The sequence below is a fragment of the Lissotriton vulgaris genome, chromosome 7, assembly GCF_964263255.1.
Source record: "Lissotriton vulgaris chromosome 7, aLisVul1.2, whole genome shotgun sequence".
In the NCBI taxonomy this organism is placed as follows: Eukaryota; Metazoa; Chordata; class Amphibia; order Caudata; family Salamandridae; genus Lissotriton; species Lissotriton vulgaris.
The window spans coordinates 13,980,967-14,004,295 of NC_141695.1; positions in this window are offsets into that span (position 1 = coordinate 13,980,967).

A 23,329-nucleotide genomic window follows, 5' to 3' on the forward strand; every position below is an offset into this window, starting at 1 on the left:
CAAAGAAGAAAAAACAAACTGGGGTCAGCTCACAGGAGGCGTGTGTCACAGGGATTGCAGACAATATGCATGAGAAAAGATCAGAAAGAGAGAAAATGTTAAAGTTTGAAAGAAAATTGAGAAATAGAAGAAAAGGAAAAGTGATTAAAAACGTATAATGAGGGGCAAAGAGCTGAAGTAACAGAGAACAAGTCACAAATGAAAAGAAAACGGGGCGCCCCATCTAGGCGGGGTGCAGATGAGAATCAGAAGCAGAGCAAGGGTCAGTGCCCGGGGTGAGTGACCCACAGGGAATGGGTTAAAATACACAAGGGTCAGTGCCCGGGGTGAGTGACCGACAGGGAAGGGGTTAAAATACACACGGTCAGAGCCCGGGGTGAGTGACCCGCAGAGAAGGGGTTAAAATATGCAAGGGTCAGTGCCCAGGGTGAGGGGTGAGTGACCCGCAGGGAAGGGGTTAAAATACACAAGGGTCAGTGCCCGGGTGAGGGGTGAGTGACCCACAGGAAATGGGTTAAAATACACAAGGGTCAGTGCCCGGGGTGAGTGACCCACAGGGAAGGGGTTAAAATACACACGGGTCAGAGCCCGGGGTGAGTGACCCGCAGAGAAGGGGTTAAAATATACAAGGGTCAGTGCCCGGGGTGAGGGGTGAGTGACCCGCAGGGAAGGGGTTAAAATACACATGGGTCGTTGCCAGGGGTGAGGGGTGAGTGACCCACAGGGAAGGGGTTAAAATACACAAGGGTCAGTGCCCGGGGTGAGTGACCCGCAGGGAAGGGGTTAAAATACACAAGGGTCAGTGCCCAGGGTGAGTAACCTGCAGAGAAGGGGTTAAAATACAAAAGGGTCAGTGCCCGGGGTGAGTGACCCGCAGGGAAGGGGTTAAAATACACAAGGGTCAGTGCCCAGGGTGAGGGGTGAGTGACCCACAGGGAAGGGGTTAAAATACACAAGGGTCAGTGCCCAGGGTGAGTGACCCGCAGGGAAGGGGTTAAAATACACAAGGGTCAGTGCCCGGGGTGAGTGACCCACAGGGAAGGGGTTAAAATACACAAGGGTCAGTGCCCGGGGTGAGGGGTGAGTGACCCGCAGGGAAGGGGTTAAAATACACAAGGGTCAGTGCCCGGGGTGAGTGACTCACAGGGAAGGGGTTAAAATAAACAGGGGTCAGTGCCCAGGGTGAGAGACCCGCAGGAAAGGGGTTAAAATACAAAAGGGTCAGCGCCCGGGGTGAGTGACCCGCAGGGAAGGGGTTAAAATACACAAGGGTCAGTGCTGGGGGTGAGGGGTCAGTGCCCAGGGTGAGGGGTCAGTGCTGAGGGTGAGGGGTCAGTGCCCGGGGTGAGGGGTCAGTGCTGAGGGTGAGTGGTCAGTGCCCGGGGTGAGGGGTCAGTGCTGAGGGTAAGGGGTCAGCGCCCGGGGTGAGGGTTGAGTGACCCGCAGGGAAGGGGTTAAAAAACACAAGGGTCAGCGCCCGGGGTGAGGGGTGAGTTACCCGCAGGGAAGAGGTTAAAATACACAAGGGTCAGCACCCGTGAGGGGTGAGTGACCCGCAGGGAGGGGGTTAAAATACACAAGGGTCAGTGTCCGGGTGAGGGGTGAGTGACCCCCAGGGAAGGGGTTAAAATACAAAAGGGTCAGTGCCCGGGGTGAGTGACCCGCAGGGGAGAGGTTTAAATACACAAGGGTCAGTGCTCGGGGTGAGGGGTGAGGGACCCGCAGGGAAGGGGTTAAAATGCACAAGGGTCAGTGCCCGGGGTGAGTGACCCGCAGGGAAGGGGTTAAAATACACAAGGGTCAGTGCCCGGGGTGAGTAACCCGCAGGGATGGGATAAAATACACAAGGGTCAGTGCCCGGGGTGAGTGACCAACAGGGAAGGGGTTAAAATACACATGGGTCAGAGCCCGGGGTGAGTGACCCGCAGAGAAGGGGTTAAAATATACAAGGGTCAGTGCCCGGGGTGAGGGGTGAGTGACCCGCAGGGAAGGGGTTAAAATACACAAGGGTCGTTGCCAGGGGTGAGGGGTGAGTGACCCACAGGGAAGGGGTTAAAATACACAAGGGTCAGTGTCCGGGTGAGGGGTGAGTGACCCGCAGGGAAGGGGTTAAAATACACAAGGGTCAGTGCCCGGGGTGAGGGACCCGCAGGGAAGGGGTTAAAATGCACAAGGGTCAGTGCCCGGGGTGAGTGACCTGCAGGGAAGAGGTTTAAATACACAAGGGTCAGTGCTCGGGGTGAGGGGTGAGTGCCCTGCAGGGAAGGGGTTAAAATACACAAGGGTCAGTGCCCGGGGTGAGTGACCCGCAGGGAAGGGGTTAAAATACACAAGGGTCAGTGCCCGGGGTGAGTAACCCGCAGGGATGGGTTAAAATACACAAGGGTCAGTGCCCGGGGTGAGTGACCGACAGGGAAGGGGTTAAAATACACACAGGTCAGAGCCTGGGGTGAGTGACCCGCAGAGAAGGGGTTAAAATATACAAGGGTCAGTGCCCGGGGTGAGGGGTGAGTGACCCGCAGGGAAGGGGTTAAAATACACAAGGGTCGTTGCCAGGGGTGAGGGGTGAGTGACCCACAGGGAAGGGGTTAAAATACACAAGGGTCAGTGCCCGGGTGAGGGGTGAGTGACCCACAGGGAATGGGTTAAAATGCACAAGGGTCAGTGCCCGGGGTGAGTGACCCACAGGGAAGGGGTTAAAATACACACGGGTCAGAGCCCGGGGTGAGTGACCAGCAGAGAAGGGGTTAAAATATACAAGGGTCAGTGCCCGGGGTGAGGGGTGAGTGACCCGCAGGGAAGGGGTTAAAATACACAAGGGTTGTTGCCAGGGGTGAGGGGTGAGGGGTGAGTGACCCACAGGGAATGGGTTAAAATACACAAGGGTCAGTGCCCGGGGTGAGTGACCCGCAGGGAAGGGGTTAAAATACACAAGGTTCAGTGCCCGGGGTGAGTGACCTGCAGGGAAGGGGTTAAAATACAAAAGGGTCAGTGCCCGGGGTGAGTGACCCGCAGGGAAGGGGTTAAAATACACAAGGGTCAGTGCCCGGGGTGAGGGGTGAGTGACCCGCAGGGAAGGGGTTAAAATACACAAGGGTCAGTGCCCAGGGTGAGGGGTGAGTGACCCGCAGGGAAGGGGTTAAAATACACAAGGGTCAGTGCCCAGGGTGAGTGACCCGCAGGGAAGGGGTTAAAATACACAAGGGTCAGTGCCCGGGGTGAGGGGTGAGTGACCCGCAGGGAAGGGGTTAAAATACACAAGGGTCAGTGCCCGGGGTGAGTGACTCACAGGGAAGGGGTTAAAATAAACAGGGGTCAGTGCCCGGGGTGAGAGACCCGCAGGAAACGGGTTAAAATACAAAAGGGTCAGCGCCCGGGGTGAGTGACCCGCAGGGAAGGGGTTAAAATACACAAGGGTCAGTGCTGAGGGTGAGGGGTCAGTGCCCAGGGTGAGGGGTCAGTGCTGAGGGTGAGGGGTCAGTGCCCGGGGTGAGGGGTCAGTGCTTAGGGTGAGTGGTCAGTGCCCGGGGTGAGGGGTCAGTGCTGAGGGTAAGGGGTCAGCGCCCAGGGTGAGGGTTGAGTGACCCGCAGGGAAGGGGTTAAAAAACACAAGGGTCAGCGCCCGGGGTGAGGGGTGAGTGACCCGCAGGGAAGAGGTTAAAATACACAAGGGTCAGCACCCGTGAGGGGTGAGTGACCAGCAGGGAGGGGGTTAAAATACACAAGGGTCAGTGTCCGGGTGAGGGGTGAGTGACCCGCAGGGAAGGGGTTAAAATACACAAGGGTCAGTGCCCGGGGTGAGGGACCCGCAGGGAAGGGGTTAAAATGCACAAGGGTCAGTGCCCGGGGTGAGTGACCTGCAGGGAAGAGGTTTAAATACACAAGGGTCAGTGCTCGGGGTGAGGGGGGAGTGCCCCGCAGGGAAGGGGTTAAAATACACAAGGGTCAGCACCCGTGAGGGGTGAGTGACCCACAGGGAGGGGGTTAAAATACACAAGGGTCAGTGTCCGGGTGAGGGGTGAGTGACCCGCAGGGAAGGGGTTAAAATACACAAGGGTCAGTGCCCGGGGTGAGGGACCCGCAGGGAAGGGGTTAAAATGCACAAGGGTCAGTGCCCGGGGTGAGTGACCTGCAGGGAAGAGGTTTAAATACACAAGGGTCAGTGCTCGGGGTGAGGGGTGAGTGCCCCGCAGGGAAGGGGTTAAAATACACAAGGGTCAGTGCCCGGGGTGAGTGACCCGCAGGGAAGGGGTTAAAATACACAAGGGTCAGTGCCCGGGGTGAGTAACCCGCAGGGATGGGGTTAAAATACACAAGGGTCAGCGCCGGGGTGAGTGACCCGCAGGGAAGGGGTTAAAATCCACACGGGACAGTGCCCGGGGTGAGTGACCCGCAGGGAAGGGGTTAAAATACAAAAGGGTCAGTGCCCGGGGTGAGTGACCCGCAGGGAAGGGGTTAAAATCCACACGGGTCAGTGCCCGGGGTGAGTGATCCGCAGGGAAGGGGTTAAAATACTCAAGGGTTAGTGCCCGGGGTGAGGGGTGAGTGACCCGCAGGAAAGGGGTTAAAATACACAAGGGTCAGTGCCCGGGGTGAGTGGCCTGCAGGGAAGGGGTTAAAATACGCAAGGGTCAGTGCCCGGGGTGAGTGACCCACAGGGAAGGGGTTAAAATACACCAGGGTCAGTGCCCGGGTGAGGGGTGATTGACCCGCAGGGAAGGGGTTAAAATACACAAGGGTCAGTGCCCGGGGTGAGTGACCCGCAGGGAAGGGGTTAAAATACACAAGGGTCAGTGCCTGGGTGAGTGACCCGCAGGGAAGGGGTTAAAATACACAAGGGTCAGAGCCCGGGGTGAGTGACCCGCTGGGAAGGGGTTAAAATACACAAGGGTCAGTGCCCGGGGTGAGTGACCCGCAGGGAAGGGGTTAAAATACACAAGGGTCAGTGCCCGGGTGAGTGACCCGCAGGGAACGGGTTAAAATACACAAGGGTCAGAGCCCGGGGTGAGTGACCCGCAGGGAAGGGGTTAAAATACACAAGGGTCAGAGCCCGGGGTGAGTGACCCGCAGGAAAGGGGTTAAAATACACAAGGACCAGTGCCCGGGGTGAGTGACCCGCAGGGAAGGGGTTAAAATACACAAGGGTCAGTGCCCAGAGTGAGGGGTGATGACCAACGGGGAAGGGGTTAAAATACACAAGGGTCAGTGCCCGGGGTGAGTGACCCACAGGGAAGGGGTTAAAATACACAAGGGTCAGAGCCCCGGGTGAGTGACCCGCAGGGAAGGTGTTAAAATACACAAGGGTCAGTGCCCGGGGTGAGTGACCCGCAGAGAAGGGGTTAAAATACACAAGGACCAGTGCCCGGGGTGAGTGACCCGCAGGGAAGGGGTTAAAATACACAAGGGTCAGTGCCCGGAGTGAGGGGTGATGACCAACGGGGAAGGGGTTAAAATACACAAGGGTCAGTGCCCGGGGTGAGTGACCCGCAGAGAAGGGGTTAAAATATACAAGGGTCAGTGCCCGGGGTGAGGGGTGAGTGACCCGCAGGGAAGGGGTTAAAATACACAAGGGTCGTTGCCAGGGGTGAGGGGTGAGTGACCCACAGGGAAGGGGTTAAAATACACAAGGTTCAGTGCCCGGGGTGAGTGACCCGCAGGGAAGGGGTTAAAATACACAAGGGTCGTTGCCAGGGGTGAGGGGTGAGTGACCCACAGGGAAGGGGTTAAAATACACAAGGGTCAGTGCCCAGGGTGAGGGGTGAGTGACCCGCAGGGAAGGGGTTAAAATACACAAGGGTCAGTGCCCAGGGTGAGTGACCCGCAGGGAAGGGGTTAAAATACACAAGGGTCAGTGCCCGGGGTGAGTGACCCGCAGGGAAGGGGTTAAAATACACAAGGGTCAGTGCCCGGGGTGAGGGGTGAGTGACCCGCAGGGAAGGGGTTAAAATACACAAGGGTCAGTGCCCGGGGTGAGTGACTCACAGGGAAGGGGTTAAAATAAACAGGGGTCAGTGCCCGGGGTGAGAGACCCGCAGGAAACGGGTTAAAATACAAAAGGGTCAGGGCCCGGGGTGAGTGACCCGCAGGGAAGGGGTTAAAATACACAAGGGTCAGTGCTGAGTGTGAGGGGTCAGTGCCCGGGGTGAGGGGTCAGTGCTGAGGGTGAGGGGTCAGTGCCCGGGGTGAGGGGTCAGTGCTGAGGGTGAGTGGTCAGTGCCCGGGGTGAGGGGTCAGTGCTGAGGGTAAGGGGTCAGCGCCCGGGGTGAGGGTTGAGTGACCCACAGGGAAGGGGTTAAAAAACACAAGGGTCAGCGCCCGGGGTGAGGTGTGAGTGACCCGCAGGGAAGAGGTTAAAATACACAAGGGTCAGCACCCGTGAGGGGTGAGTGACCCGCAGGGAGGGGGTTAAAATACACAAGGGTCAGTGTCCGGGTGAGGGGTGAGTGACCCGCAGGGAAGGGGTTAAAATACACAAGGGTCAGTGCCCGGGGTGAGGGACCCGCAGGGAAGGGGTTAAAATGCACAAGGGTCAGTGCCCGGGGTGAGTGACCTGCAGGGAAGAGGTTTAAATACACAAGGGTCAGTGCTCGGGGTGAGGGGTGAGTGCCCCGCAGGGAAGGGGTTAAAATACAAAAGGGTCAGTGCCCGGGGTGAGTGACCCGCAGGGAAGGGGTTAAAATACACAAGGGTCAGTGCCCGGGGTGAGTAACCCGCAGGGATGGGGTTAAAATACACAAGGGTCAGCGCCGGGGTGAGTGACCCGCAGGGAAGGGGTTAAAATCCACACGGGACAGTGCCCGGGGTGAGTGACCCGCAGGGAGAGGGTTAAAATACAAAAGGGTCAGTGCCCGGGGTGAGTGACCCGCAGGGAAGGGGTTAAAATACACAAGGGTCAGTGCCCGGGGTGAGTAACCCGCAGGGATGGGTTAAAATACACAAGGGTCAGTGCCCGGGGTGAGTGACCAACAGGGAAGGGGTTAAAATACACACAGGTCAGAGCCCGGGGTGAGTGACCCGCAGAGAAGGGGTTAAAATATACAAGGGTCAGTGCCCGGGGTGAGGGGTGAGTGACCCGCAGGGAAGGGGTTAAAATACACAAGGGTCGTTGCCAGGGGTGAGGGGTGAGTGACCCACAGGGAATGGGTTCAAATACACCAGGGTCAGTGCCCGGGTGAGGGGTGATTGACCCGCAGGGAAGGGGTTAAAATACACAAGGGTCAGTGCCCGGGGTGAGTGATCCGCAGGGAAGGGGTTAAAATACACAAGGGTCAGTGCCTGGGTGAGTGACCCGCAGGGAAGGGGTTAAAATACACAAGGGTCAGAGCCCGGGGTGAGTGACCCGCTGGGAAGGGGTTAAAATACACAAGGGTCAGTGCCCGGGGTGAGTGACCCGCAGGGAAGGGGTTAAAATACACAAGGGTCAGTGCCCGGGTGAGTGACCCGCAGGGAAGGGGTTAAAATACACAAGGGTCAGAGCCCGGGGTGAGTGACCCGCAGGGAAGGGGTTAAAATACACAAGGGTCAGAGCCCGGGGTGAGTGACCCGCAGGGAAGGGGTTAAAATACACAAGGGTCAGTGCCCGCGGTGAGGGGTGAGTGACCCGCAGGTAAGGGGTTAAAATACACAAGGGTCAGTGCCCAGGGTGAGTGACCCGCAGGGAAGTGGTTAAAATACACAAGGGTCAGTGCCCGGGGTGAGGGGTGAGAGACCTGCAAGGAAGGGGTTAAAATACACAAGGGTCAGAGCCCCGGGTGAGTGACCCGCAGGGAAGGGGTTAAAATACACAAGGGTCAGTGCCCGGGGTGAGTGACTCGCAGGGAAGGGGTTAAAATACACAAGGACCAGTGCCCGGGGTGAGTGACCCGCAGGGAAGGGGTTAAAATACACAAGGGTCATTGCCCGGAGTGAGGGGTGATGACCCACGGGGAAGGGGTTAAAATACACAAGGGTCAGTGCCCGGGGTGAGTGACCCACAGGGAAGGGGTTAAAATACACACGGGTCAGAGCCCGGGGTGAGTGACCCGCAGAGAAGGGGTTAAAATATACAAGGGTCAGTGCCCGGGGTGAGGGGTGAGTGACCCGCAGGGAAGGGGTTAAAATACACAAGGGTCGTTGCCAGGGGTGAGGGGTGAGTGACCCACAGGAAAGGGGTTAAAATACACAAGGGTCAGTGCCCGGGGTGAGTGACCCGCAGGGAAGGGGTTAAAATACACAAGGGTCAGTGCCCGGGGTGAGTGACCTGCAGGGAAGGGGTTAAATTACAAAAGGGTCAGTGCCCGGGGTGAGTGACCCGCAGGGAAGGGGTTAAAATACACAAGGGTCAGTGCCCGGGGTGAGTGACCCGCAGGGAAGGGGTTAAAATACACAAGGGTCAGTGCCCAGGGTGAGGGGTGAGTGACCCGCAGGGAAGGGGTTAAAATACACAAGGGTCAGTGCCCGGGGTGAGTGACCCGCAGGGAAGGGGTTAAAATACACAAGGGTCAGTGCCCGGGGTGAGGGGTGAGTGACCCGCAGGGAAGGGGTTAAAATACACAAGGGTCAGTGCCCAGGGTGAGGGGTGAGTGACCCGCAGGGAAGGGGTTAAAATACACAAGGGTCAGTGCCCAGGGTGAGTGACCCGCAGGGAAGGGGTTAAAATACACAAGGGTCAGTGCCCGGGGTGAGTGACCCGCAGGGAAGGGGTTAAAATACACAAGGGTCAGTGCCCGGGGTGAGGGGTGAGTGACCCGCAGGGAAGGGGTTAAAATACACAAGGGTCAGTGCCCGGGGTGAGTGACTCACAGGGAAGGGGTTAAAATAAACAGGGGTCAGTGTCCGGGGTGAGAGACCCGCAGGAAACGGGTTAAAATACAAAAGGGACAGCGCCCGGGGTGAGTGACCCGCAGGGAAGGGGTTAAAATACACAAGGGTCAGTGCTGAGGGTGAGGGGTCAGTGCCCAGGGTGAGGGGTCAGTGCTGAGGGTGAGGGGTCAGTGCCCGGGGTGAGGGGTCAGTGCTGAGGGTGAGTGGTCAGTGCCCGGGGTGAGGGGTCAGTGCTGAGGGTAAGGGGTCAGCGCCCGGGGTGAGGGTTGAGGGACCCGCAGGGAAGGGGTTAAAAAACACAAGGGTCAGCGCCCGGGGTGAGGGGTGAGTGACCCGCAGGGAAGAGGTTAAAATACACAAGGGTCAGCACCCGTGAGGGGTGAGTGACCCGCAGGGACGGGGTTAAAATACACAAGGGTCAGTGTCCGGGTGAGGGGTGAGTGACCCGCAGGGAAGGGGTTAAAATACACAAGGGTCAGTGCCCGGGGTGAGGGACCCGCAGGGAAGGGGTTAAAATGCACAAGGGTCAGTACCCGGGGTGAGTGACCTGCAGGGAAGAGGTTTAAATACACAAGGGTCAGTGCTCGGGGTGAGGGGTGAGTGCCCCGCAGGGAAGGGGTTAAAATACACAAGGGTCAGTGCCTGGGTGAGGGTTGAGTGACCCGCAGGGAAGGGGTTAAAATACACAAGGGTCAGTGCCCGGGGTGAGTAACCCGCAGGGATGGGGTTAAAATACACAAGGGTCAGCGCCGGGGTGAGTGACCCGCAGGGAAGGGGTTAAAATCCACACGGGACAGTGCCCGGGGTGAGTGACCCGCAGGGAAGGGGTTAAAATCCACACGGGTCAGTGCCCGGGGTGAGTGATCCGCAGGGAAGGGGTTAAAATACTCAAGGGTTAGTGCCCGGGGTGAGTGACCCGCAGGGAAGGGGTTAAAATCCACACGGGTCAGTGCCAGGGGTTAGTGACCTGCAGGGAAGGGTTAAAATACACAAGGGTCAGTGCCCGGGTGAGGGGTGAGTGACCCGCAGGGAAGGGGTTAAAATACACAAGGATCAGTGCCCGGGGTGAGGGGTGAGTGGCCTGCAGGGAAGGGGTTAAAATACGCAAGGGTCAGTGCCCGGGGTGAGTGACCCACAGGGAAGGGGTTAAAATACACCAGGGTCAGTGCCCGGGTGAGGGGTGATTGACCCGCAGGGAAGGGGTTAAAATACACAAGGGTCAGTGCCCGGGGTGAGTGACCCGCAGGGAAGGGGTTAAAATACACAAGGGTCAGTGCCTGGGTGAGTGACCCGCAGGGAAGGGGTTAAAATACACAAGGGTCAGAGCCCGGGGTGAGTGACCCGCTGGGAAGGGGTTAAAATACACAAGGGTCAGTGCCCGGGGTGAGTGACCCGCAGGGAAGGAGTTAAAATACACAAGGGTCAGTGCCCGGGTGAGTGACCCGACGGGAAGGGGTTAAAATACACAAGGGTCAGAGCACGGGGTGAGTGACCCGCAGGGAAGGGGTTAAAATACACAAGGGTCAGAGCCTGGGTGAGTGACCCGCAGGGAAGGGGTTAAAATACACTAGGGTCAGTGCCCGCGGTGAGGGGTGAGTGACCCGCAGGTAAGGGGTTAAAATACACAAGGGTCAGTGCCCAGGGTGAGTGACCCGCAGGGAAGTGGTTAAAACACACAAGGGTCAGTGCCCGGGGTGAGGGGTGGAAGACCTGCAAGGAAGGGGTTAAAATACACAAGGGTCAGAGCCCCGGGTGAGTGACCCGCAGGGAAGGGGTTAAAATACACAAGGGTCAGTGCCCGGGGTGAGTGACCCGCAGGGAAGGGGTTAAAATACACAAGGACCAGTGCCCGGGGTGAGTGACCCGCAGGGAAGGGGTTAAAATACACAAGGGTTAGTGCCCGGGGTGAGGGACCCGCAGGGAAGGGGTTAAAATACACAAGGGTCAGTGCCCGGGGTGAGTGACCCGCAGGGAAGGGGTTAAAATACACAAGGGTCAGTGCCTGGGTGAGTGACCCGCAGGGAAGGGGTTAAAATACACAAGGGTCAGAGCCCGGGGTGAGTGACCCGCTGGGAAGGGGTTAAAATACACAAGGGTCAGTGCCCGGGGTGAGTGACCCGCAGGGAAGGAGTTAAAATACACAAGGGTCAGTGCCCGGTGAAGGACTGGGTTCTTTTGGACCCAGCGGTGCCAGGGCACAACACCTGAAACCTTCGTGGGTAACCTGCTCCGGCGCACAAGTCACAGAGACACGGGACACTTCCTTCGGCGTCAAAGAGTCAAGGTTTATTTACTGCAGGGAACACAGAAGTCACGACAAGTACACCACGTGCAACTTGGGGAGACTGCTTCAAATTGGTTTTGTGGATCGCTCCTTTTATACAGTTTTTACCCATAGGCTAACATTGAACACAAAGGTTTACAACTCAGTTCCCACATCTAGCTCCCAGAGGGGTCGCTTTGGTCGCTTTGAAACATACAAGGTCCGGAACATAAGTGCGGAAACATTTGGCGGTTCCCAACTGTAAAAACCCATCTTCCCACCATTAGCAAATTCCAATCAGCAGTAAAGTAGATCGAAACAGGAACGAAGACAGGTGCAGAGGAAGACGGAGACAGTGGGGAGATCGGAAAGGGTGTAAAAGGGGAGGTGCCGGGAAGCACGAGATACAGGCATCAAAGGGACGTGCCTAATGAGATGCACGGCTGAGACAATAAGTCCGTGAGGCAAGATGAGCCTCGAGCGGCGCCACCTGCCTTATAGTAGCAACCCCCTCGTCATAAAGACACTTTCAAAGGACATGTGTCTTCCGCAAGTATCTTGGGAGTCCCAGGGTCGCGAAGCGGACAGCGTCCGTTCGCTGACTACTTGAGGGCAAGAGACAAAATGGATGCCGTATCTAAGATGGAACCCGTGGGTACAGATGAGAAACCCACATAACAGACGAACGGTTTAAGTTAGCACAGCGAAACTGCGCACACTTACTAAACTCGTCATTTGCGGTTCATAGATACTAGACTCGACCATATTCGTGCGAGTCAAAAAACACCACTTACAATTGTCACGGAACCTCAGACGCTCCTTTTGCCCTCATGTAGGCAAGCACTAGTCGGAATCATATTCGATATTCATCAGACCATCAAGATGTCGTTGTAGCATAGATCTGTCCGAGCGATTCCCCTTGGTAGCAGGTGGTTGTCTCATACACGTTGTAGCACAGAGGCCACATAAGGCAGGACCACACTGCACACAAAGGCAACACGTGAACAGGAACACTACCACAACCCCGATGATCATCAGAATCTTCCAACCCCAAGTCGACATCAGGCCCCAAAACCAACCGAGCAGCGTCCAATCCCCTACATCCACGTGTATGGATTCGGAGATCTTATGCAACTTCGAGATGGCTTGATAGACAGTAGGGGCATTATCAGGTATGAAAATGCAACAGCTCGAATGGATCACTTTACATACCCCACCGCGATCTGCCAAGACGACATCTAAAACCATACGGTTTTGTAACGTCATAAGTCTCTCCGCCTGAAGTTCTGTGGTGATATTACCAAGGGCACTGGCAGTAACATTAGCTGTCGATTCTACCACTCGAGTCAAATGTCTCAGGTTCCTACTATTAACCATAGGTCCCCAAAACGGGAGGAAACCCTTGAAAAAGTCTCCTGCCTCTTGACCGGCAGTATCCTCTTCGCTAATTACGCCTCGTACAACTCTAGTCTTATGGTAATCGGCATCTACAGTGAACGTCGGAGGCAACAGATTTGCAACAAAACATGAGCCCATGAAGTCTGAGGGCAACCATGTATATGCACGATCATGACAGATGAAGTACGTACCCTTGGCAGCCAGAAACACAGGGATCGGGGACATTGGCAGAACGTAACTCTCAGTGCAAGCACTTACTCCAAGTGAGGCTTGCGAACCACGACCCACGAGACAAAGATTACCAGTGTGGGGTACGACCCATATTGGTGGCGAGTTTTTAAGCTGCCTTTCATTAGTGAACATACTATATTCCCCTCGATTCGGTGCCCTATAGGCTTGTACCTCTGCCTTAGGGATGAGAAAAGCATCATAGATCTCATCTTCCAAATCCTGTATGGCCATCGACACCACCCACTGATACGAGGTAGGACCAGGTTTGGGGGAACGTTCTGGAGAGGGGTGGAAACCTAGTGCGCTTCGAAGCATTGTTTGGTATGCTCGAGCTGACCCTTGGGAACTATACGGTAACACCAGATATGGAATTCCCTTACCCGTAGTATGTGGCATCAACCCACACACCCAACAATTAGTAGTGTTAACCACTAACTGATGCTGATGGAGGAGCTGGATAAAGGAATTGTTGCGGAATTCTACACGTCTAGCCTGTTCGTGTTCCGGTAAAATATGAAAGGAATGGGGAGAAGCAGTAGTAGCAGTAAGAGTAACGTTAGGGTAAGAAGTAGGAGTAGGGGTAGGAAGTAAAAAGTAAGACATAGCATAATACACCCCACCCGCCAAGAATGCAGAAGCAGTTAAAAACAGTACAAACAATTGGAATACAACACATTTAGTACGACTAAGTTTCTGCAGTTTAACTCTATACGCCTGAGCTCCTTCCAAATCATTCAGCTTCGAAAATGCCATTTCCCTACGACCGTCCGCAACGTTTCTTGACGCACTTCGTTCTGTGCAGCAATAGTCAATCCCCAGGAGTTCCTAGGAACCGACGGCCTTTAACCTAGCGTCAAGACCTACTGTCCAGAAGGAAGTACGCGCGCGGCCCTACGGCCCTCAATACACAATATGTATTTTATTTAGCACAAAAATCAGCTGTGGAAGGAAAAAGATACAAAAATCTTAATACACGTACAAACAATTTTCAATCATACGAAATGTTCAAAGTTGATCAGGGGAAACGAGGATATTGCAGTTATCAGTTTTTAGCAAAGCAAGAAAACAATTTTATTTGTCCTTAGTATGAGAACGCAAAGAATATCGATGTTTCCCGGGACGTGTCTGCTCGTCAAATAAAGGATCCGTTGAAGAGACAGCGTCCTGCTGATCAGTTTGTTGATTTGGTCTGGAGTCTTTTGCTGACAATGTTCCAACAGTGGCTTTCTGCTGCGCTGAGTGTTCACCAACAAGCTGTGCGTCGCTAAAAGGTACAAACGCCGGCAATGTCTCTGCTTCTGTCGACGCAATGCCTTTCCTCACCCACGGGTCTGCCAGCAAAGGAATAGGGACTCGTTTACAATGGGTAGCATGTACCCAATTCTTCCGCCCCTCAAGACGAACGGCAGTCCTCGTGGCCAGGAGCACCTGGTGAGGTCCAACAAAACGGGGGTCCAGATTCTTCTTGCGCGAAAAATTACGGGTGACAACCCAATCACCGGGCTGGAGCTGGTGGCCTGGACCCTCCGTCTGCGTCGGCAAGGCGTCGTAAACCTGTTGATGAATTAACCTCAGTTTAGCAGTCAAGTCATGTAAGTAGTCAATCAACATCGGATACTCAAGATCAACGAATATACCTGGCCTAGGAACCCCCCACACATTCGCAGGACGGCCGAACACTATTTCATAGGGACTAAGCCCTATTCGGGAGTGTACAGTCGCCCTAGTTGACAGTAATGCTAGAGGCAAAGCGTCAGGCCACGAAAGTCCAGTCGTAGCCTGAATCTTCGCTAATTTTAGTTTAAGGGTACCATTGTAACCTTCAACCAATCCAGCTGACTGGGGATGATTGGTGCTATGGAATTTTTGATTAATTCCAAGGCCCTTACACACACTCTTCATCACACTTCCAACGAACTCACTTCCGTTATCTGACCACACGACTCTAGGCATTCCGTACCGAGGAAAGTATTCCTTCAGTAGGATTTTCGCAGTAGACAAAGCGGTATTGTCTTTGAGGGGATAGGCCTCGATCCATCGGGAGAATGCGCAAACCACAACCAAAACATCAAGTAGGCCCACATCGTTTGGACCCGTCGCCCACAAAGACGCAGGAAGAGAATCCAATTCCGGTGGAAGCTTATCGAGGGACAAATACATGGGAGAGACTACTTTCTCTCCGAACGTAAGCTTTACACCCGCAGGAGAACAATACAAAGTCGCATACAAACGTTTAAGCAAATCCAGACCCAAAAGATTTTCACCACAACCAGTGGTTAAAATCAACGGAGCTTCGAGCTCACGAGGCCCAATTTTAAGGGGCAAAGGGCGCGAAACTGGATTGCTAACGGGGGCGCCAGAGAATCCAACGGAAACATTTGTTAAGCCAGACAAAGGTGCGCCAGGGAGTTTCGAATGCATGATAGAACTTTTCGCTGCACCAGTGTCCAACAGAAAAGGCTCAACGACGCCCGATGTAGCAACTGCGACATAAGGCCCTCTCTGATCAACCGGAACTGATACCACTCCCTCTCCTTGTCTGTGGCTGTCCTAGTAATTACTGTCGTCAGTTCCCTGATCGACGTGATAATCGTCTACATTGTACTGCGCAGATCGTCCTTGCGATGATCCACGTTGATCGAAACAATTATTAGAGTTTGATGAGTTGTCAGAGCGGTCGTTCTGAGCACCACGACCTCTACCACGTGATGCGTGCTGTGCACCACCACGGCCTCCTCTAGACGAATTACCACTATTACGATCATTTAAAGCAGGACAATCAAATTTAATGTGTCCCTCCTGTCTACAATAAGCACATTGATTGTACCCTAATGAAGATCTGTTGAAAGAGGAATCATTACGCGATTGCGATCGATGCGATTGCGACTGTGATCTATTCTGCTGAGACGCATTCTGATTAGAACGCGGCGGATATGCTTGTTGTAACAACACTTTAGTTTTCAGCTCTTTTGTCTTTTTATCAGCGCGGTCAGTTTCCTCTTTCTCTCTATTTTCGTAATATTGTGCCGTAGCCAGAATCTGAGCTGAGGTAGAAACGGCCCATGCACTTTCTGAATTCTTCAATTTATTGCACAAGTCGGGCAATAAGTTCGATACAAATTTATCCACAAACAACCTCTGTCCACCCTCAGTACCCATATCCTGTCCACTATGATCAACGAATGTTTCCTCAAACCTCGTAAAGAAGTCTGAAACACTCTCATCTTTCTTTTGCTTACAGGCTGACAACTTATCCCAATTTACCTTCATAGCTGGCATGAGCGTTTTCATTAACGTAATGATTCGCTGGGGAAGAAGTTCAATCAATTGATCGGGTTTAGTAGCAGCCGCTTGTCCAGCGTCTGCCGCTGTAATAGCATTCCAATCACCACCTAATTCATTTGCGTGATCTTGGTGACGAATCTTGGCCCATACCGGTTGCGGTACGACATTGCCAAACAACATGTCGATATCGGCAAGATTCATTACCGTAGCATCTACGAGCTGCGACAATTCCTTATAATACCCAGCAGGATTCTTGCGAGGATCGGGCAAAGTTTGTTTCACCTGAAGCACTTCCGATCGTTTCCATGGGAGATGTATCCACACTCTCTGGAAATGCGCCGCTATTGGGTTATTAACATCGGTATTATCAGCAGGTACCCAAACTGGCGGAACTTCACGCATAGGATATTGACCAGACTCAGCTTGTTGGCGTTCAAGATCCTCTACAAACAGTGCGTGAGGAATAGGAGCTAGGCGGAAAGACAGCAACTGCTCAATAGCACGTCGGACATTAGTATCGACTATCAGTCCAGTTGCGAACTGAAGCCGAAGATTGGACAGGGCGGTCAGCACCTCGTCAGGCGCAACTGCCGCTATCTGATCACGTAAAAGTTTACACATTTCATCAAACACATATCTCTGAGTCGGTATGTTGAATTGACTAAACGTTTCAAGAACAACACGAGGTGGATTTCTCTGCGGATTGTCGATCCAACTCATCGCCATATTGTATAGCGCAGCGCGTTCCCTATTACCAGGAAGCTGACTACGCCTCTGCGGTGGGCCATCAGAACCAGCGGACCCAAAAACAGGTCCGAGCGACTGAAAGAAGCTAGCCGCAATGGGGGAATTACGGTTACGAGTAGAGGGACAAGAGTAAGACACAGGACTAACAAGAGAAGGAGTAGAGACATTAGCAACGACAGGGGTTAACAACACAGGAGCAGTAGTGTGAGCAGGAGTGTGTGGAAGCGGAGGAGCAGTAGGAATAGACACAGGCACAGGAGCAGGAATAGTCGGAAGAGCGGGTGCAGGTTGAGGAATAGGCGGAGGAATAACAGGTGGGAGAACAGGTACGGCAGGGACCACAGGAGCTGCGGTACCCTGTACGTACGGAGGTGGCGACTTCATAAGATAGGACATTAAAGGATCCTCAACTGCCTCTTCCTTCTTATCCGACTCCGTAGGCAAAGCAGGATAGCATTTATCTATGGTCATACGTTGCAGCCTCTCAAACACTTCCTTGTCCTTATCCTCCTTATCACGCTGAAACTGCTCAGCTTTCTTTACAATAGTAGCAACATTATCTCGCTCACTACGTTTATTCTGTCTGATCTCTTTCTGTCGGGCTTCTTTGCGCCACAATCGAAAGGCATCAAACATGGCCGGCCTAGATTTACGTTCGAACAACTTAATTTCCAAATTATCTAAGATCGACGCTTCGAAGCTACCATGAGGTGGCCAACGAAGATCGCCGTCTTTCTTTGTATATTTTATCCAATAGTCATTAAAAGCAATCGGGCCTAGCCCATGTTTGCTATATAAGTCATAAGTAGGAGTTCCTACCGGAGGTATCGGACACGAGTCCTCCAGCAGGGAATCCGCACCACAAGGTCTAAAGCAACTGAACAAAGTACTGCGACCAGGCATCTTGCACGCTAGCCGAGTTTCACAAACTTCAAGGGTTACGGGATTTCGGGATTTACCAAGTCCCAGCAAAGAACTAAACCCTCGGTCTTTGGCGGCTGCAGTCGTCAAACAAATACAACAACAAAGTTACGCTAGCAAAGTGTCACCGACAAAAACACTCACACAGCGTGTACAACAACAACAAACCACTAGTGTTTACAACAAAGACACTCGCTAAAGTGTCTACAACCAAGGATTCTGGGAGCGACCCACAAATACTTAACTCAAAGATCAATGGCGTCCTCAGGAAGGCCCGTCTATCGTCTCGCTATACCAAGGTCTACGCCAGGCGCCAAAACAGGTCTACAGTCAGGGCAGCAGTCCGTCGCAGCCGTTAGGAGGCGGGAATCTTCGCGGGAAAAGTCTTCGGGCCACTTATTTCGACAACTGGATCGATGAAGCGGGGTGCACCTTCCCTCGGAGATTTCACACGAAGTTCCTCACGATCGTCGGGCTTGGACCGGTACCACTGATGCAGCCCCACGTTGGGCGCCAACTGAAGGACTGGGTTCTTTTGGACCCAGCGGTGCCAGGGCACAACACCTGAAACCTTCGTGGGTAACCTGCTCCGGCGCACAAGTCACAGAGACACGGGACACTTCCTTCGGCGTCAAAGAGTCAAGGTTTATTTACTGCAGGGAACACAGAAGTCACGACAAGTACACCACGTGCAACTTGGGGAGACTGCTTCAAATTGGTTTTGTGGATCGCTCCTTTTATACAGTTTTTACCCATAGGCTAACATTGAACACAAAGGTTTACAACTCAGTTCCCACATCTAGCTCCCAGAGGGGTCGCTTTGGTCGCTTTGAAACATACAAGGTCCGGAACATAAGTGCGGAAACATTTGGCGGTTCCCAACTGTAAAAACCCATCTTCCCACCATTAGCAAATTCCAATCAGCAGTAAAGTAGATCGAAACAGGAACGAAGACAGGTGCAGAGGAAGACGGAGACAGTGGGGAGATCGGAAAGGGTGTAAAAGGGGAGGTGCCGGGAAGCACGAGATACAGGCATCAAAGGGACGTGCCTAATGAGATGCACGGCTGAGACAATAAGTCCGTGAGGCAAGATGAGCCTCGAGCGGCGCCACCTGCCTTATAGTAGCAACCCCCTCGTCATAAAGACACTTTCAAAGGACATGTGTCTTCCGCAAGTATCTTGGGAGTCCCAGGGTCGCGAAGCGGACAGCGTCCGTTCGCTGACTACTTGAGGGCAAGAGACAAAATGGATGCCGTATCTAAGATGGAACCCGTGGGTACAGATGAGAAACCCACATAACAGACGAACGGTTTAAGTTAGCACAGCGAAACTGCGCACACTTACTAAACTCGTCATTTGCGGTTCATAGATACTAGACTCGACCATATTCGTGCGAGTCAAAAAACACCACTTACAATTGTCACGGAACCTCACCGGGTGAGTGACCCGCAGGGAAGGGGTTAAAATACACAAGGGTCAGAGCCCGGGGTGAGTGACCCGCAGGGAAGGGGTTAAAATACACAAGGGTCAGAGCCCGGGGTGAGTGACCCGCAGGGAAGGGGTTAAAATACACTAGGGTCAGTGCCCGCGGTGAGGGGTGAGTGACCCGCAGGTAAGGGGTTAAAATACACAAGGGTCAGTGCTGAGGGTGAGGGGTCAGTGCCCAGGGTGAGGGGTCAGTGCTGAGGGTGAGGGGTCAGTGCCCGGGGTGAGGGGTCAGTGCTGAGGGTGAGTGGTCAGTGCCCGGGGTGAGGGGTCAGTGCTGAGGGTAAGGGGTCAGCGCCCGGGGTGAGGGTTGAGTGATCCGCAGGGAAGGGGTTAAAAAACACAAGGGTCAGCGCCCGGGGTGAGGGGTGAGTGACCCGCAGGGAAGAGGTTAAAATACACAAGGGTCAGCACCCGTGAGGGGTGAGTGACCCGCAGGGAGGGGGTTAAAATACACAAGGGTCAGTGTCCGGGTGAGGGGTGAGTGACCCGCAGGGAAGGGGTTAAAATACACAAGGGTCAGTGCCCGGGGTGAGGGACCCGCAGGGAAGGGGTTAAAATGCACAAGGGTCAGTGCCCGGGGTGAGTGACCTGCAGGGAAGAGGTTTAAATACACAAGGGTCAGTGCTCGGGGTGAGGGGTGAGTGACCCGCAGGGAAGGGGTTAAAATACACAAGGGTCAGGGCCCGGGGTGAGTAACCCGCAGGGATGGGGTTAAAATACACAAGGGTCAGCGCCGGGGTGAGTGACCCGCAGGGAAGGGGTTAAAATCCACACGGGACAGTGCCCGGGGTGAGTGACCCGCAGGGAAGGGGTTAAAATCCACACGGGTCAGTGCCAGGGGTGAGTGATCCGCAGGGAAGGGGTTAAAATACTCAAGGGTTAGTGCCCGGGGTGAGTGACCCGCAGGGAAGGGGTTAAAATCCACACGGGTCAGTGCCAGGGGTTAGTGACCTGCAGGGAAGGGTTAAAATACACAAGGGTCAGTGCCCGGGTGAGGGGTGAGTGACCCGCAGGGAAGGGGTTAAAATACACAAGGATCAGTGCCCGGGGTGAGGGGTGAGTGGCCTGCAGGGAAGGGGTTAAAATACGCAAGGGTCAGTGCCCGGGGTGAGTGACCCACAGGGAAGGGGTTAAAATACACCAGGGTCAGTGCCCGGGTGAGGGGTGATTGACCCGCAGGGAAGGGGTTAAAATACACAAGGGTCAGTGCCCGGGGTGAGTGACCCGCAGGGAAGGGGTTAAAATACACAAAGGTCAGTGCCTGGGTGAGTGACCCGCAGGGAAGGGGTTAAAATACACAAGGGTCAGAGCCCGGGGTGAGTGACCCGCTGGGAAGGGGTTAAAATACACAAGGGTCAGTGCCCGGGGTGAGTGACCCGCAGGGAAGGAGTTAAAATACACAAGGGTCAGTGCCCGGGTGAGTGACCCGCAGGGAAGGGGTTAAAATACACAAGGGTCAGAGCCCGGGGTGAGTGACCCGCAGGGAAGGGGTTAAAATACACAAGGGTCAGAGCCCGGGGTGAGTGACCCGCAGGGAAGGGGTTAAAATACACAAGGGTCAGTGCCCAGGGTGAGTGACCCGCAGGGAAGTGGTTAAAATACACAAGGGTCAGTGCCCGGGGTGAGGGGTGAGAGACCTGCAAGGAAGGGGTTAAAATACACAAGGGTCAGAGCCCCGGGTGAGTGACCCGCAGGGAAGGGGTTAAAATACACAAGGGTCAGTGCCCGGGGTGAGTGACCCGCAGGGAAGGGGTTAAAATACACAAGGACCAGTGCCCGGGGTGAGTGACCCGCAGGGAAGGGGTTAAAATACACAAGGGTCAGTGCCCGGAGTGAGGGGTGATGACCCACGGGGAAGGGGTTAAAATACACAAGGGTCAGTGCCCGGGGTGAGGGGTGAGTGACCGCAGGAAAGGGGTTAAAATACACAAGGGTCAGTGCCCGGGTGAGAGACCTGCAGGGAAGGGGTTAAAATACACAAGGGTCAGTGCCCGGGTGAGAGCCCTGCAGGGAAGGGGTTAAAATACACAAGGGTCAGTGCCCGGGGTGAGGGGAGAGTGACCCACAGGGAAGGGGTTAAAATACACAAGGGTCAGTGCCCGGGGTGAGTGGCCTGCAGGAAAGGGGTTAAAATACACAAGGGTCAGTGACCGGGGTGAGGGGTGAGTGACCCGCAGGGAAGGGGTTAAAATACGCAAGGGTCAGTGCCTGGGTGAGAGACCTGCAGGGAAGGGGTTAAAATACACAAGGGTCAGTGCCCGGGTGAGAGCCCTGCAGGGAAGGGGTTAAAATACACAAGGGTCAGTGCCCGGGGTGAGGGGAGAGTGACCCACAGGGAAGGGGTTAAAATACACAAGGGTCAGTGCCCGGGGTGAGTGGCCCACAGGGAAGAGGTTAAAATACACAAGGGTCAGTGCCCGGGGTGAGTGGCCCACAGGAAAGGGGTTAAAATACACAAGGGTCAGTGCCCGGAGTGAGGGGTGAGTGACCCGCAGGGAAGGGGTTAAAATACACAAGGGTCATTGCCCGGGGTGAGGGGTGAGTGACCCGCAGGGAAGGGGTTAAAATACACAAGGGCCAGTGCCTGGAGTGAGGGGTGAGAGACCTGCAGCGAAGGGGTTAAAATACACAAGTGTCAGTGCCCAGGGTGAGGGGTGAGTGACCTCGCAGCGAAGGGGTTAAAATACACAAGGGTCAGTGCCCGGGGTGAGGGGTGAGGGACCCGCAGGGAAGGGGTTAAAATACACAAGGGTCAGTGCCCGGGGTGGGTGACCCGCAGGGAAGGGGTTAAAATACACAAGGGTCAGTGCCCGGGGTGATTGACCCGCAGGGAAGGGGTTAAAATACACAAGGACCAGTGCCCGGGGTAAGTGACCCGCAGGGAAGGGGTTAAAATACACAAGGGTCAGTGCCCTGAGTGAGGGGTGAGTGACCCGCGGGGAAGGGGTTAAAATACACAAGGGTCAGTGCCCGGGGTGAGGGGTTAGTGACCCGCAGGGAAGGGGTTAAAATACACAAGGGTCAGTGCCCGGGTGAGAGACCTGCAGGGAAGGGGTTAAAATACACATGGGTCAGTGCCCGGGTGAGAGCCCTGCAGGGAAGGGGTTAAAATACACAAGGGTCAGTGCCCGGGGTGAGGGGTGAGTGACCCACAGGGAAGGGGTTAAAATACACAAGGGTCAGTGCCCGGGGTGAGTGGCCCACAGGGAAGAGGTTAAAATACACAAGGGTCAGTGCCGGGGGTGAGTGGCCCACAGGAAAGGGGTTAAAATACACAAGGGTCAGTGCCCGGGGTGAGGGGTGAGTGACCCGCAGGGAAGGGGTTAAAATACACAAGGGTCAGTGCCCGGGGTGAGAGACCCACAGGGAAGGGGTTAAAATACACAAGGGCCAGTGCCCGGAGTAAGGGGTGAGAGACCTGCAGCAAAGGGGTTAAAATACACAAGGGTCAGTGCCCGGGGTGAGGGGTGAGTGACCCGAAGGAAAGGGGTTAAAATTCAAGGGGCAGTGCCCGGGGTGAGTGGCCCACGAGGAAGGGGTTAAAATACACAAGGGTCAGTGCCCGAGATGATGGGTCAGTGACCCACAGGGAAGGGGTTAAAATACACAAGGGTCAGTGGCCGGGCTGAGGGGTGATTGACCCGCAGAGAAGGGGTTAAAATACACAAGGGTCAGTGCCCTGGGTGAGGGGTGAGTGACCCGCAGGGAAGGGGTTAAAATACACAAGGGTTAGTGCCCAGGGTGAGGGACCCGCAGGGAAGGGGTTAAAATACACAAGGGTCAGTGCCCGGGGTGAGTGACCCGCAGGGAAGGGGTTAAAATACACAAGGGTCAGTGCCCGGGGTGATTGACCCGCAGGGAAGGGGTTAAAATACACAAGGGTCAGTGCCTGGGATGAGGGGTGAGTGATCCGCAGGGAATCGGTTAAAATACACAAAAGTCAGTGCCCGGGGTGAGGGGTGAGTGACCCGCAGCGAAGGGGTTAAAATACACAAGGGTCAGTGCCTGGGGTGAGGGGCGAGGGACCCACAGGGAAGGGGTTAAAATACACAAGGGTCAGTGCCCGGGGTGAGTGACCCGCAGAGAAGGGGTTAAAATACACAAGGGTCAGTTCCCGGGGTGAGGGGTGAGGGACCCACGGGGAAGGGGTTAAAATACACAAGGGTCAGTGCCCGGGGTGAGTGACCCGCAG